General features: G+C 38.0%; 1 long non-coding RNA gene across 1 annotated transcript; it reads left to right on the top strand.

Annotated features, from left to right (window-relative positions):
• The first annotated feature begins 506 nt into the window (after positions 1–506).
• Positions 507–2,410, top strand: LOC131808219 (uncharacterized). The gene is made up of 3 exons (XR_009344730.1): positions 507–695; positions 1,172–1,307; positions 1,800–2,410. It is a non-coding gene; the product is annotated as an uncharacterized LOC131808219 (long non-coding RNA).
• Positions 2,411–15,539: the final 13,129 nt, after the last annotated feature.

Genomic DNA, 15,539 nt, shown 5'->3' with positions numbered 1-15,539 from the left:
GGGCAGAAATAAGGACTTTTCCTCAAAATCTGCAACCTCCTTTCACAAAGCTGACTTCCATCAGGACCAAAGTGTTGCCTCCCAAATGATGTCACTCATAAAGGGATCCCGGAAGAAAGAAGAAAGGAAATTCATAATGGTTTGGGGGTGCAAGTTGAATCTTAACATAGAACAGGACAATAGGATTCCTACCCCAGCAGAGGGTACAACTTGTGCCCCCAGGGGAAGGTCGGTTCACTGAAGATGCAGATGGAGTTTTAGCCGCCCTACTGGCTCTCACCCCTCGAGGTGGGAGAAGGAATTGCAAAACTGACTGTTCCAAGCTAATTGAAAGAAAGAGAAAATAAGCCCTGGTGTTGATACAGAAAAATCTAGGACATGACAAAGGCAACTCTCAATTTACCTGCCGGCCTACTTATTCTTCTAATAAAAGGCGTGTTATCTGTACCAGAAACGAGAGCTGATGCCTGTGTTAACACTTGTTGTCTCTGTTTTATTTTTAGGCTCTTTACTCAGAAAAAGGACAACAAGGCCAGCTGGACTTCAGGCCTCAGGCCACACTTGGTTTTCTCAGGTTTCTCTGCACATAAAGGCCCAAAATAATTTTCCGTCATGACCTGGCCAGGAAGTAGAGCCGGCTCTCAGGGTGGCCACTGAAAATGGGCATGTGAACTTGGTTATCTGTCCTTAGTGGGGTCTGTATCATCACCCAATTTGATTTTCCTATCCAGATGGTATTTTTTTCCTGCTGAGGCAATGCTTAGGTAGAAGAAAAATACACATATATATGTATATATGTATGTGTGCATGTACATGTGTGTAGTGTAGATATATATATATAAAATCAAGATTTTTACATATTTTGCATAAACTTACATAAACATTTTTATATATTTTATATATATATAAGTATGTGTGTATGTGTGTGTGTATATATATACATACATACACACAAAATCTTGAGAGATATATATATATATATATAGAGAGAGAGAGAGAGAGAGAGATGATATGGCAAATCTAAGAAAAAGTGAAAAGTTCTAAGACCCAAGACACTGTCTCTGATGAAAATGTTAGCATAGTGGTAGGTATTAGAAGCGGGAGGCCAGCACAGGGTACTTCCTGGGACAAAGCTGCCTATGTTTTCTTCATTTCTATGGGGGAAATGCAGCTGTCACCTGTAACACCTGCAACACCTGGGAAGTCTGGGAATGCCCATGGCAACCAGCCTAATCAGCTTCATGAAGAAGGCCCCAGTTGTGCCTGCCAAGGGCAAGTCTACCAGATGGCCCTGAACTCCAGGGAAGGTAATGCAGCCCAAGATACCAAAATGGTTCCCAAACTCCCCAGCCAATCTCAGAACTCCTTCAGCATTATTTGCCATAGATAAACCACTTGATATTTTCTTCTCAACATCCCCCCCCTTTTTTTTTTTGTTTTGCTTAAATCAAGTCACTGAAAAAATAACAAGTCCTTGTGGAAAACATTGAAGTAGACAAAAGTATATGAGAGAAGTTCCAATAGAACATAAACAGAAATGCTTCCCACCCTAGACCCTGAGCCTGAGGCCTGCTTCTCTTCCTTTAAAAGGAAGACTCACGGGAGTTACAGAGATGACAGAAATGCATTAGTGCCAAATGGAGATTTTCTAACTAATCAGAAAAAAAATGAAAGAGATTGAAAAAAAAAAAAAAAAAAAGCAACTCACCATGGGATCCAAAGTTATCTGGCTCTATGTCAATTTAAAAAAAAAAAATTTCAAATACCTACATCAGTGATTTTCAAACTTTTTTTTTCAGCCATGATCCACTGAAGAAATGGACTAATGTCACAAACTGTTAGTGCACACACATGCACACACACCGGTATGTAAATACTTTCCTTTACCCAGCATAATGCACTCTAATACTTCTTGTTCTGTTTCATTTTTCAAAAAATGCCATTTGTGACCTATAGCACAGAGTTTTAAAAACACTGCCTTAAACATTGGGAAATACTGGTTATGCTTCATGTTCCTAACCCTATCCCCAACACTAACACTATTCACAGTTACCCAATCACTGTTTATTCAACACAATCAACTCTATTAAAATATTCTTTTTCAGCTTTTCTTTCCCACTAAAACATAAAATCTTTCTTTCTGAGCCAAACTGTCAGTACCATCAGCTCAGAGAATATCATATGTACCTTATGTTGTATTACAAAAGATGTACCATAAATGCACAAGGAACAAATTTAGTCATTACACTGCTGGATATCTGGAAATTTTAATATTTTTTCCTATGGATTTGGTCCCCATAAATTAAAATGAAATTATACTATAATCAAAGTATATCTGTCATTTATGCTGGTGATGGACACAAAAGAAGAAACAGTCACTTCCCCTTCCTGCTAGAACACTTCAAAGTGCCTACAAGTGAAAGCTTGTCTGTGACAGGAAGTGTCATGACTCAAAAGTGAGGCACACAGCAGACATGTTGGGTTAGAAGTGGCTGTTTTTGCACAGCCACTATTCTGACCATGTAGCCACATGTGGAGAAATTACACTATGTATCATTATACCATTGATCCTGCCAAAGAAGGAGTGAGACTAAAGCATATCCTGGAAAACAACTTTCTTCTGACATACAATCTTGGGATAAGATCATACCAATTGTAGTTTTATCACTTACAGAACAATCTCAGGGAGTTTCATCCGGGGATTCTGGTTTTCTACTTTATGGAACAACAAATGTAGTGAAATTTTATTTTCAGAATCCTTTGATCATATACCATTGTTCTTAATTCACACTCCAGTCATAAAATTGTATTATTTAAAGGGCAGGACAATGAAATTGATTACAATCCTGTGTTTTACCCCCAAAATAACTTCAATAACAACTTGCATTTTGAAATCTAACTATATGCCATAATAAGAACTAAGCACTTTCTTGGCATTTGGCTCATTTAGTCCTACATTAACTGTATGAGGTAGGTATTATTATTGCTGACATATTACAGAGAAGAAACTAAGGCTCGGGGATATAAAGTGAATTTCCTAAGGTCATATAACAGTGTCAGAAACACTGCTGGACTTTAAACCAATGCACTTAAAACCTTTCTGTATTCTAGTTCCACAAGTAATTCAATGAAGACCATACTATTAGGGTATAGAAATAATAACACAGCTTATAGGAGGACTTAACTAGAAATAAAATGATTTAATAAGTATAGAAGTGTAATGATTAAGTAGATGAAACAGCTTTTACAAAACTCTCCATTCTCCATGTGTCCCCACAGGACCCCTCCATCAGCTTCCACACCTTACTCTCTATCCTCCATTAACAGAACTAAACATGACAACTTTCAAAGGTTTTAGGAAAACTGGTTCTCATAATATATCCCCTGAAAATGTGTTAGAGATGCAAATTCTTATACCCCACTTGTTTTTAATGTAGGTTTGATTATTAATCACTTCATGATAAACCCAACAGATCTGAAGATCATTGCTATTAAAAAGATGCTTTCTTATACTCTCAGATCATAAGAGGAGGGGTCAGGATGACCTGTGAGACACCAGAGTCAGTCGGGAGACAAAGTGGGGTTGGGCAGGGAGGGCAAGATCTTTTATTTTGGTTTCTGGGGGAAGGAACTAGAGAGGTAAGACAAACAGATTAAGTTATTTGCTAGTTTGATCATTTCAGCAGGCTCTGGAACATAGGAACTATCTAATTATCTGGCACCTAATTCTGTGATGATTAGGGAAGGTAGATAAAATGATAGGGCTTGAAGTCTGGATTGAGTGGTATGCATTTGAAAAGCAAAGCTCCAGGGTGAATTGTTTACTATTTCTAGGAAGGGGCTGGCACCAGAAAGGACAGTCCCTCCAGGGTCAGCAAAAGTCCAGATGTCAAAGCATTAGAGTATAGAAGATAGAAGACATGGTTACTACACCACTCTAGACCTACTGATTAAAAAAACTGAGTGCAGGATTAGAAGCCTGTTTTCACATCCCTCCAGGTGAGTCTGGTGCACATTACAGCTTAAGATCCACAGATTTACTATTTACTCAACTGTATTTCACATAGCACAAGGAGCAGTAAGTACTTAGCACAGACCAGAATTTTTCCTTTTCTCACAACTTAACAAATTTAAGTATGGATATCAAATGTATATCCATAGACTATTTCAAGAAACTATCTTTAAAAGCATTAAATACACACAAAGACTTCTAATAATGCCATCTATTTCTTTATGTTCCCGAATCAGCTGTGTGTCTAAATTAGAATAAAGACAACCAAAGTTTTCAATAATAAATAGCACACTGAAACACTCCACTGTACCCTTTAAAACTAGGTGTTTAATCTTTAGAATAATCTGAAAGACAGCTTTGGAGCCAAGGGCATTAGATAGCCTTTTGAGTTTCACCCTAGAAAGCTCCATGTAATTTGTTTTCTAGAATTTTCCATTAACTTCTGAAAGACCTGCTTCTATGTTTGGTCAATAACAGAAACTCTGGATAGTTTTATGTATATTGGGAAGATTACAGAAACTAACTTGTTACTACCAAAACTTTTAAGTCCATGTTTTGAAAATAAATTGATGTTGGAAAAGGAAAAAAAATATTCATGACCCAGTCCTAGCTACACTTTAATTAGTCATATGAACTTCAGCAAGCAAATAAATCCCTCTGGACTTTTGTTTATCTCATCTGTGGTACCAGGATGCTGGATGAGAAGATATTTCAGAGCATATGTGATTCCTAATCTATAGAGAGAGGCAAAAAGAAGTTCTCATGAAAAATCCCTTGAAAGAGTAAGGGAATATACTTCTCTACCTGCTCTGAGCTCCAAAATCTTAAATATATTTATTATTTGAGACACCCTGGTCTACACGTTTATCTTTAAATAGGAGTTCTCACCTTGTCTACACATCAGAATCATTTAGGGGAAGTTTAGGAATGTCAGTGTTTGGAACTAACTCTCAGAGATTGTTCTTGGGTCTGTCTTGGTCATTAGTATTTTTAAAAGCTCCCCAGGTAACTCTAACATGCAGCCAGTGCTGAGAGGCAGAAGCCTATAACAAGTCCTGGAACATTTTTTAAATCAGAAAAGAACTCACAGTGGTAATTAAGTTGCACAACTATCTGAACATGTGGTGGGTAAGTGGGGAAATCATGTTGATAAGTGTGGCCTCAACTCTGAAAAGAGAGGGGCAGTGGTCAGAAACTAATTTCATGAATGATTCTTGGAGACAAGGAATAAGATTGGGTAATATTTTCCCCTCTTCTGGTAGAAAATAGAAAAGTCAGTTAAAGAGCTCTGGAGAAAGCAGATTTGCACAGGTATTGTTCTCATAAAGGGTGATGCAGGGGTCGTGTAAACTTCCATCTACATGAGAATTTGGAGGTAGAAGATAGTCTTGAGGATATGGCACAGCAAGAGAAATAGCCAGGATGATAAGCGTTTGTGAGACACCAACTGGAACAGTTGGTTCTTCCTGAAATGCTGGCTGAGGAAGAGAAGGATGAAATTTACATAAGGCAGAATCCTTGGACTATGCAGATGAAATAAGTATGATGTCCATGGCGCCAATTTTTTAGACCTTCTGTCTCCACATCCTTTACCAGGTAACCTTCTAGTGCCCCCCTCCCCAACTCTGTCACTGGGCCATATGACTTAGTTTGGCAAATGGGATGCAAGCAGAGAGCTAAAAATCACCCCACTCCCGTATCTTTACCTTCGTCATCTGAACGTGCCACCTTAGATCTGCTGGCAGTCAACTGATCCCAAGACATGTGGGCAAAGCCAGATGAGGCAGATAGACCCTAAGGTGACTACCAATGATTCCCACTGTCTGCTATTCATAGTTTTATGGAATTCTATCCTCTTGGGTGTGGGTGGACCTCTGACTTACTTCTAAGCAACAGAACATGGCAAAGAAGACAGGATGTAAGTCCTATGATTATATTAGTCATACAAAACTCCGTCTCTGGGGAGTCACGCTTGCCTTCCTGTTGGCCTTGAAGATGGAAACATAAATATGTGAAATGTGGAGAAGCCCATGGGGCAGAAAAAACAAAAGAGATATTTAGAAACTGAGGGCCTCACTCTTACAGCTGAAAAGAATTGAATTCTGCCAAGAAAATTAGTGAAAATGAAATATACCCTTCCCCAATCAAACCTCCTGATGAAAGCATAGCCTCGTCAGCACTATGACTGCAGTCTAGGGAGACCCTGAAGCAGGAAACCCAGCGAAGCCATAATCGGATTCCCAACCAACACAAATTGTGAGATAATCAATGTGTATTTGCAAAAGAACCATCCAGCTAATCCATAGCTTTATGAACTTAAATAAATGCTAGATAAGCCAACCCCCATATATGTGTATAAGCCCAGCCAAGACCACCAGAGTAACCAAGCTAAGCCAAATATGACCACAGACACAGAAATAAGTCCAGCAAAATCTGCCAAGTCCAGTGCAGAGCATCTGAATCCCACAAATTCTATAAGCTAACTAAATGCTTATTGCTGCATGTGACTGGGTTTTGTTATTGTTACACAGCATTACAGTGGCAATAGAAAATGATACAGTGACAGTGAAATTTAGATATTTCCTTAGTTCTCACAAACAAGTGAGGTTTCAGGAAAGTTGAAATTAAGTGTAACATAATGTGATAAAAATAATAACGTGGATTTTACTTACTACCCAATATCTCAATGACAAATTCCTGAAATCATTAGTCCTCCATAGCTAAGAGAAATATTGTTGTCCTGTTGAATACTATTTTCTTTTGATCATTCTGTTTCTCTCACACCTGTGTCACTAAATGATCAATTCTTTATATCCAGTTTTTAATATTGCAGAAAAATAGCTGCAATTCTTGAAATTCATGCTTTCTAAACACATACACACAAAACTACTAATTGAATATCCATGGGTCTTGCTTTTGCTCTTTGTATATGCAATCAATGCTATAATTTAAGGTTTTGGGTCTTCCAATATTTGCTATGAAATTCCAAACACTAGTATGAAGTCAAGAAATGTCATCTCAGATACCGCAACATGACAGACTCTGTTGTAAGGCCTTTATGGGTCTCAAGCTCTTTCTCTCTCCAAATATATGCACGTGTTCTCCATTCTGGCAGGTAAACAGATTTATACTGTTCAGTATTAATGGGCAAAAAATTTCCAGGCTGAGCCTGCGCTGAAAAGGAATTTTATGGTATTGAGAAAAACAAACCTAGAATGTTTCCAGTACTTAAATTTTCAATATTCATCCAGATGCAGCTACTCTTAGTAGAGTTCATCTAAATTGATTCAAGTCATCTGTATATAGGTCAAACTAGCCATCATGTGGAGATAACTCCATAAAAGAATAGTTTCCTTAGTGTACAATGCAACATCACTATTGAGACAGGGGGAGAGTCATGTCCTATTTTAAGGTTTAGGGTTTTTGTTTTGTTTTGTTTTGTTTTGTTTGCATATCAATGAAAATGGCTAAAATAAAGCCACAGTCAAAATTAAGTTTTGGCAAGGCTGTGGTGGAACCGAGCCTCTCCTACACTCCTGTTTGGCATGTAAATGGAATAGTCCCTATGGAAAACTGTTTGGCAGTATTTGCTAAGGATGAATGCATGTACACCTGAAAACCCAGTAATTATACTCTACCAAGACACATGCAAGTGTTCACTGCCAGGGATTCATGCAATAATGTTCATTGCAGCACTATTCATAATGACCAAAACTAAAAATAACTAAAATCTCCATAACATTTGGATCAATAAATTATAGTTAATTTATACAATGGAATACTAATGAGTCATCAGAATGAATAAATTTCAAAGCACAGATATGACCGTACCTCGCAAACATGTTGAGTGAAATCAGACACAAAAAACTACATCCTGGGGCGCCTGGGTGGCTCAGTGGGTTAAAGCCTCTGCCTTCAGCTCAGGTCATGATCCCAGGGTCCTGGGATCGAGCCCTGCATTGGGGGGGGGGGGGGTCTCTGCTCAGCGGGGAGCCTGCTTCCTCCTCTCTCTCTGCCTGCCTCTCTGCCTACTTGTGATCTCTGTTTGTCAAATAAATAAATAATCTTTAAAAAAAAAAAAAAAACAGACTCCATCCTATGTGATTCCATTTATATCATACACAGGCAAAACTTGTCTACAGTGCTAGAGGCCAGGGTAGCAGTTGTCTTTGGGGGGAAAAGGATGGTAGTGACTGAAGAGGAACACATAGAAGATCTGGGGTAATGTTTCTTAATCTAAGCACTAGTTGCATGAGTGTATTTAGTTTTTGAAAATTCAATCAAGCTGTATACTTACTCGATGTTGACTTTTTTCTCTACATGAGTTATACTTTAATAAAAACTATACTTTTTTATTTTTTTTTTAAGATTTTACTTACTTATTGGAGAGACAGAGTGGGCACAACTGGAGGAAGGTGCAGAGGGACAAGCAGACTCCCTGCTGAGTGTGGAGCCTAATGCAGGGCTTGATCCCAGGACCCTGAGATCATCACCTGAGCTGAAGTCAGAAACTTAACTGACGGAGCCATCCAGGCACCCATACATAGTTCTTTTTTTAATTTGAGGTATAGTTGACACAACATAGTACATAATGATTCTTCAAGTCCATATGTTATGCTATGCTCACAAGTGTAAGTACCATCTGTCACCATAAAATACTATATAATACCATTGACTATATTCCCTGTTTTATACTGTTTCTTTTCTTCCTTCCTACCTTCCTTCCTATATTTCTTTCTTCTATGCTATATCATTCATGTACCTATGCTATAACTTATTCATTCTATAACTGAAAACCTATATCTCCTACAACACTTCATTCATTTTGCCCATTGCCCCACTCTGTCAGCACCAGTTAGTTCGCTGTAATTATGGTATATTTCTGCTTTTATTGTTTGTTTCGATTTTTAGATTTTACATATAAGTGAAATTATATGGTATTTGTCTTTCTCTGAATTATTCCTCTCAGGATAATACACTCTAGGTCTATCCATGTTGTCACAAATGGCAAGATCTCATCCTTTTTATAGCTGAAAAATATTCCATTGCACATATGTATGTGTATATATCTTCTTTATCCATTCATTTGTTGTTGATTATTAAGGTTGCTTCCATATCTTGGCTATTGTAAATGATAACAATAAAGGATGCATATATCTTTTCAATTTAGTGTTTTCATTTTCTTTGGGTAAATACACAGTTGTAAAATTACTGGATCATACGGTATTTCTCTTTTTAATTTTTTTCCATTTATTGATTTATTTTTTATAAACATATAATGTATTTTTATCCCCAGGGGTGCAGGTCTGTGAAGCTCCATACTATTTACCAGAGTGGCTGCACCAATTTACATTCCCATCAACAGTGCCCAATGGTTCCTTTTTCTCCTCATCCTTGCTAATATTCGTTATTTCTTATAAAAAGTTTATATTTTTAAAAAATTGCTTTCTAATACCAGGATGCATCTAATTCAGTATAATCTACTACAATTCTCCTTTGGTAACTTTAAGTCCATCCAACATAAGTCTAATGAGTACAATGCTGAAGAACTACAAAGTAGGAGAGAAACTTGATTACCTTTCTTTTATTTCCCCACATCTTCTACATGGAAATTGAGAGATTTCTGCCTTTGATGAAAGAGATTTTGATAGGCCACCCACCATGCTATCACCTTAACTTATGAAAATAGGTTTGACACTGCTTCAAGTGTTGTGGGTAAATTTTCCTTATAGGATGATAACTCCTTCTTACCTTGCAAAGATACCCTGGGCAGGACATTTTTCATTCAGTTTGGTACAACAATAGGTCTCCATCTCCAAAACTTAGACTAGAAAACAACCTGGGCCAGAATGACACAGTAGGAAAAGAAAACAAACCTTGACTGAATGAGAAGCTGCTGGTATATCAACAAGCACTTTACATATTTGGCAGCTTTGAACCTTCCAGCAACTCTGGGTCTGGGAAATGGTCATTTTTCCCATTTCACAACTGAGGAACAGGATTATAACTTTGGCCAGTCACACAGCTGAAGAGTGGCACAAACTTGGTTCAAAGCCCACACAATGACCTTCCATCCAATTCTCTTTCTCTTGCCAAACTTTCTCATATGAGCCAAAGTAAAAGTAATATATATTCTGTTGGAATCACTCTTTGAACAACAGAGAGATGTCTGGAGGGGTAACTGTTGCAGACATTAGCTGCTATACTTTGTTCCTCTTTGCATTTCATTCCAGTCTTTTTGAATTTATTGTCTTTTTATTTTATTTATTTATTTTTTAAGTAGGCTCCATGCCCAGCATGGAGCCCAATGTGTGGCTTGAATTCACAATTCTGAGATCAAGACTTGAGCTGAGATCAAGAGTCAGACACTTAACTGACTGAGCCACCCAGGTGCCCCTGAAATTGTTGTCTTTTAATAATCCTCCTATTACTCACATTTTCTTCTCCCCCCTGCTAATGAGGATTTAAACCTGTCTATAGCACCCTAGGCATCATTGACTCCCTTTCTGGAGGTCCTCAATTTTAAGTCACTGACATTTCAAATCTATTATGCAGATCCCATAAGTAGGAAACTGATAGCTATCTCAACCAAGTTAAAGCAAATAATTTTTCTAAAACACTTTAAATAATAGCTTTTAATTCAATGAGACATTGCAAAATATAGACTGCTCTCACACACAGATTCCCTTTAGAAGCTATAATGCCCTTTAAAACAAGAATGCTGTCTTTATAGTTCTAACATGAGACCCATTACATGGGAGGCACTCAATAAATAAATACTTATTAAATTAATAGAGGTAATTCTTCCAACTACTCTGTAAGGGAAGCACAGCAACTATTCCCAATTTGAAGAAGGAAAACAGGGTCAGAAAAGATGCAAGTCTTAGCTCGTGCACCAAAGAAATACTTAACCCACGCCAACTGTGTTCAGATCTGTGTTCATTACATGTGCAACGAAATGTCACCAGTTCTAGCAGTGAAAACCAAATAATTTACAGAAACACTGAGGAAAATACAAGGCAACTGACTTCAAACACACGAAATGGCTTCCTGAGGCCACTAAGCAGCGTGCTCTGCAATCCAGCTGGGGAATCTATCTCACTGACCTCTTGCACCAAGGAATTCCTCTGGTTTCTATTTCTAACTTTTCAATTATGCAACCCTGTTCCTGGGATGGGAGATTTGTTAACTTGAGAATGCTTGAGAATCTGTTGCCCTTCTCTGGAGTTAAACCATCAATCTCTGGACAAGAGACATTTCTCATCAGTGATCTAAGTCCTGCACAGAACCTTTGGGTGGATATTGAACAGGCCAGTAGACTAGAAGTTCTTAAGGACAGCATCACCCATCATCCAGGAGGAAAATGAAAAGAAGCAAAGTTTGTTCAAGGAGTGACTTTCCTAATTTTAAATTCAAAAAGTTATATGAACACAAATCTCATTTATAACATTGGGAGAAGTAGGCAAACCAGTGGATACCACAATAAGGGAAATACATTTAGAAGATCTGGTATGAAACCCAGGAATCAGCATGTTGAACAAGCAGTACAGTTGTTTCTAATGCAAAGATTCTACCCTTTGAGAAAAACTAGGTGACTAATATTCTACATTTAAGTCCAGACCTAAAAACCAAGCCAAAATCCCTGATGTGCATGCATAAAGGAGACCTTTTGACAACTCAAATTTCTCAGTGTCACATTATTTGACCATAGGAAAGGGATTTTCTTTCTTCCACTCAATAAAGTGTCCATCATTTCCTTGTTCTTAGATCACTGTTGGCCCCATCTCCTGATTTACTCTGTATATCATTGAAGAAAGCCCTGCAACCTCTGTTCTTCTGGTTCCTGTACCAACTAGCTTTAGCCATGTTTCACCCAATGGGAGACCCTACAGGAGGTTACAGGACAGAATAAAGGGAGATGGCAAGGTATTCTTTCATCTTTCTTTTTTGTAGGTAGTGCTGCAATGCCTTAGACAGCAACTGTGCCTTCTCCATGCCTTTGGTTCCTGCCAGAGAGGCCCACTGGGACTCTAGCTTTTGCTAGGTGGCCTCAGCTACCAGTTACCCAGTCACAGATATACCATCCGCTTCCTTGTACTTCTCGCTACAGGGATGGTAATGGTACCCTGATTCTGCTGGTGCATTTCTTCACCAGCTTCTTTTTGGCATCTCAGATCTTCCATCAACTGTGTGTTCAATTCCCTGCTTTAATTTCCTCTCGTTTCAAATTAGATCAGTTTCTGTTCTTCTGACTGGCTTCCAGCTGCTACCTAAAGTACCTTTATGCCATCCAGCATGGATATCAACTGTGGGCTCCTGATTGCAACATCCAACAAAGAGGCAGTAGAGCCTTTACCTTTGACATCCGACACCCTCTGCTCACCAGCTGACTCTGGCTGTCTGGTTGGCCAGGTGAGGTCCTCTTCATTGAACACCCTATTCTTATCTCTCTCAAAGCCCTGGAATCAGAAACAAAACAACACTGAGTTTTGGCCTGTCTTCTTCTACTAACTCATCCTATTCCTCATACCTCCAGAATCTGATCTCTGTTGGGAATTAATAAATGAATTAAAAATATACAAGGGCTAAAGCTGTTACATTTTAATAGGGTCCTTCAACATTAAACATAAGATGGGGCATAAAGGTAATTTCAGCAGAGTCAGAGGGATAAACATTTAAGGAAAAGTAAAACCTTTCTGAGGCACCTCAAATTACTTCAGAAGGGGCTGCCTATTCTAATAAGTAAAGAAGATGACTAAAGTAGAACTGACCTTAACTGAGTGCTTTCTATATAAAAGGCACTATCCTAAATGCATTATGTGTATTATCTCAATTCTGACAACATCATGTGATATGTACGGTTAATGCATTTTTTATAAGAAAACAGAATAAGAAGTTTAAGTTGTTTGCCCCAAATTATACACTTGGTGAACAGAGGGGCCAGGATTCAGTATAAGACTATAGGTCCTCATGTTCCATCACCTCCTGAACATGAGTCAAACCAAGGAGAAATAAAGTCAAGAGGTAATAAAACTATCCTGTTATAAATAAGAAAACAACTCTATAGTCAGCTAATCTTCAACAAAGCAGGAAAAAAAATTCCAATGGAAAAGGACAGGCTCTTCAATAAATGGTGCTGGGAAAATTGGACAGCTATATACAGAAGAATGAAACTCAACCATTCTCTTACACCATACACAAAGATAAACTCAAAATGGATGAAAGACCTCAATGTGAGACAGGAATCCATCAAAATCCTAGAGGAGTACTTTAGGTAGTAACCTCTTCAACATCAGTCATGGAAACTTCTTTCAAGACATGTCTCACAAGGCAAGGCAAACAAAAGCAAAAAAAAAAAAAAAAAAATTGGGGGGGACTTCATCAAGATCAAAATCTTCTGCACAGCAAAGGAAATAGTCAACAAAACAAAGAGGTAATCCACAGAATGGGAGAAGATATTTGCAAATGACACTACAGATAAAAGCCTGATATCCATAATCTATAAAGAACTTCTTAAACTCACACCCAAAAAACAAATAATCAAGTCAAAAAATGGGCAGAAGACATGAACAGACACTTCCCCAAAGAAGACATACACATGACTAACAGACACAGGAAAAATGTTCCTCACCATTAGCCATCAGGGACATTCAAATCAAAACCACATTAAGAAAGTACTTTATACCAGTTAGAATGGCAAAAATTGACAAGGCAAGAAACAACAAATGTTGGAGAAGATATGGAGAAAGGGGAACCCTCTTACGTTGTTGGTACAGCTGCTTCAGAAAACAGTGTGGAGATTCTTCAAAACGTTTAAAATAGAGCTACCTTATAATGCAGCAAATGCACTACTGGGTATTTACCCCAAAGATACAAGCATAGTGAAAAGAAGGGGCACATGAACCCCAATGTTCATAGCAGCAATGACCGCAATAGCCAAACTGTGAAAAGAGCGGAGATGCCCTTCAACAGATGAATGGATAAAGAAGATGTGGTTCATATATACAATGGAATATTACTCAGCCATCAGAAAAGATGAATACCCAACTTTCACATCAGTATGGATGGAACTGGAGGAGAATATGCTGAGTGAAGTAAGTTAAGGAGAGGAAATCAATTATCATATGCTTTCACTTATTTGTGGAACATAAGGAACAGCATGGAGGACATTAGGAGAAGAATGGGAAAAATGAAGGGGTTGGGAATCTGATGGGAGACGAACAGTGAGAGACTATGGACTCAGGGAAACTGTTTTAGAGTGGGCAGGGTAGGGGTATGGGTTAGCCTGGTGATAGGTATTAAGGAGGTCATGTGTTACATGGAGCACTGGGTGTTATATGCAAACAATGAATCATGAAACACTACATCAAAAACTAATGATGTACTATATGGTGACTAACATAATAAAAAAAAGTAGACACATTAAAAAAAATAAAAGAAATAAATAAGAGAACATAAAGCAACACCTATCCTTTTTCCTCTAAAGTTTTCCTGATTTTGCATTTAAATCACATATTGTGTGTGTCTGTTTCAGGAAAGGCAATCAGTCAGTGATGGGACACCACAGAAGTAAGTGGCTTTAAGGGGGTGGGGGCACGCAACATAATTAAAAACATGGGAGGGATCTGTTGTGTTAACACAGCCTGGTGGTGATTTTTTCAGGTGTGATGACTTTGCAAGGCTGGAGACATGCTTCCTCAGGAAGACGGAGAATGACAGAAACATTTCCTCTCCCTGGAGACAGGATTCAGACAAAGTACGGTCATGAGGGAAAGATTTCACTGAGACACAAATTAACCCAAAGCCCTAGAAATGACAGTGTTATAACCTAAAGTATAGCTGACAAGTTCTTCTATTCTCCTAATGTAAACAATAATGCATCGAGACTCTTATGCAGCATTTACTTTGTATGAGAAAAAGCAAGGAGGATACCAAAAATCTAGTAGTGATTAAAAGAAATAAAGCTTTCTAGGAAACAATGCTCTAATTCTAGTTTATGTTATTCTCTCAAATAAAGATGCTGAAGTGTTTGGGAAGAAGACTAATCAATCCATCTAAACCCTAACGAACTGACAACAAACCCAACTCAACTGCTGTAAGACTAATTAAAAATTGTATTGACTCAATACCCATAACTGGTTTCAGGAACTATTATGTCTAGGAACTCAAACAATGTCTATAGAATACTCAGGAATTGTATCTGTTCTTGATGGACCCTTTTCAAGACAGACTCAACCACCATAATCCAAGATGGCACTTAACAGCTCTAGAACAGTTTGTCACCTTCTTAGTATGGCCAGCAAACAAGATTATACACACACACACACACACACGCACACATATACACACACATATATAAAAATATATATATAAATGTTATATATATAAATAAATATACATATATAAATGTTATATATATAAATGTATGTGTGTGTATATATATATATCAGCTTCCCCCATACCCCCTTCCATACTTCCTATATCTGCAGCAGAAGTGCTGGGATTCACTATGATAGGATAGATATAG

Source organism: Mustela lutreola, chromosome 9 (assembly GCF_030435805.1).
Source record: "Mustela lutreola isolate mMusLut2 chromosome 9, mMusLut2.pri, whole genome shotgun sequence".
Classification (NCBI taxonomy): Eukaryota; Metazoa; Chordata; class Mammalia; order Carnivora; family Mustelidae; genus Mustela; species Mustela lutreola.
This window is presented reverse-complemented; position numbering and strand designations above follow the sequence as displayed.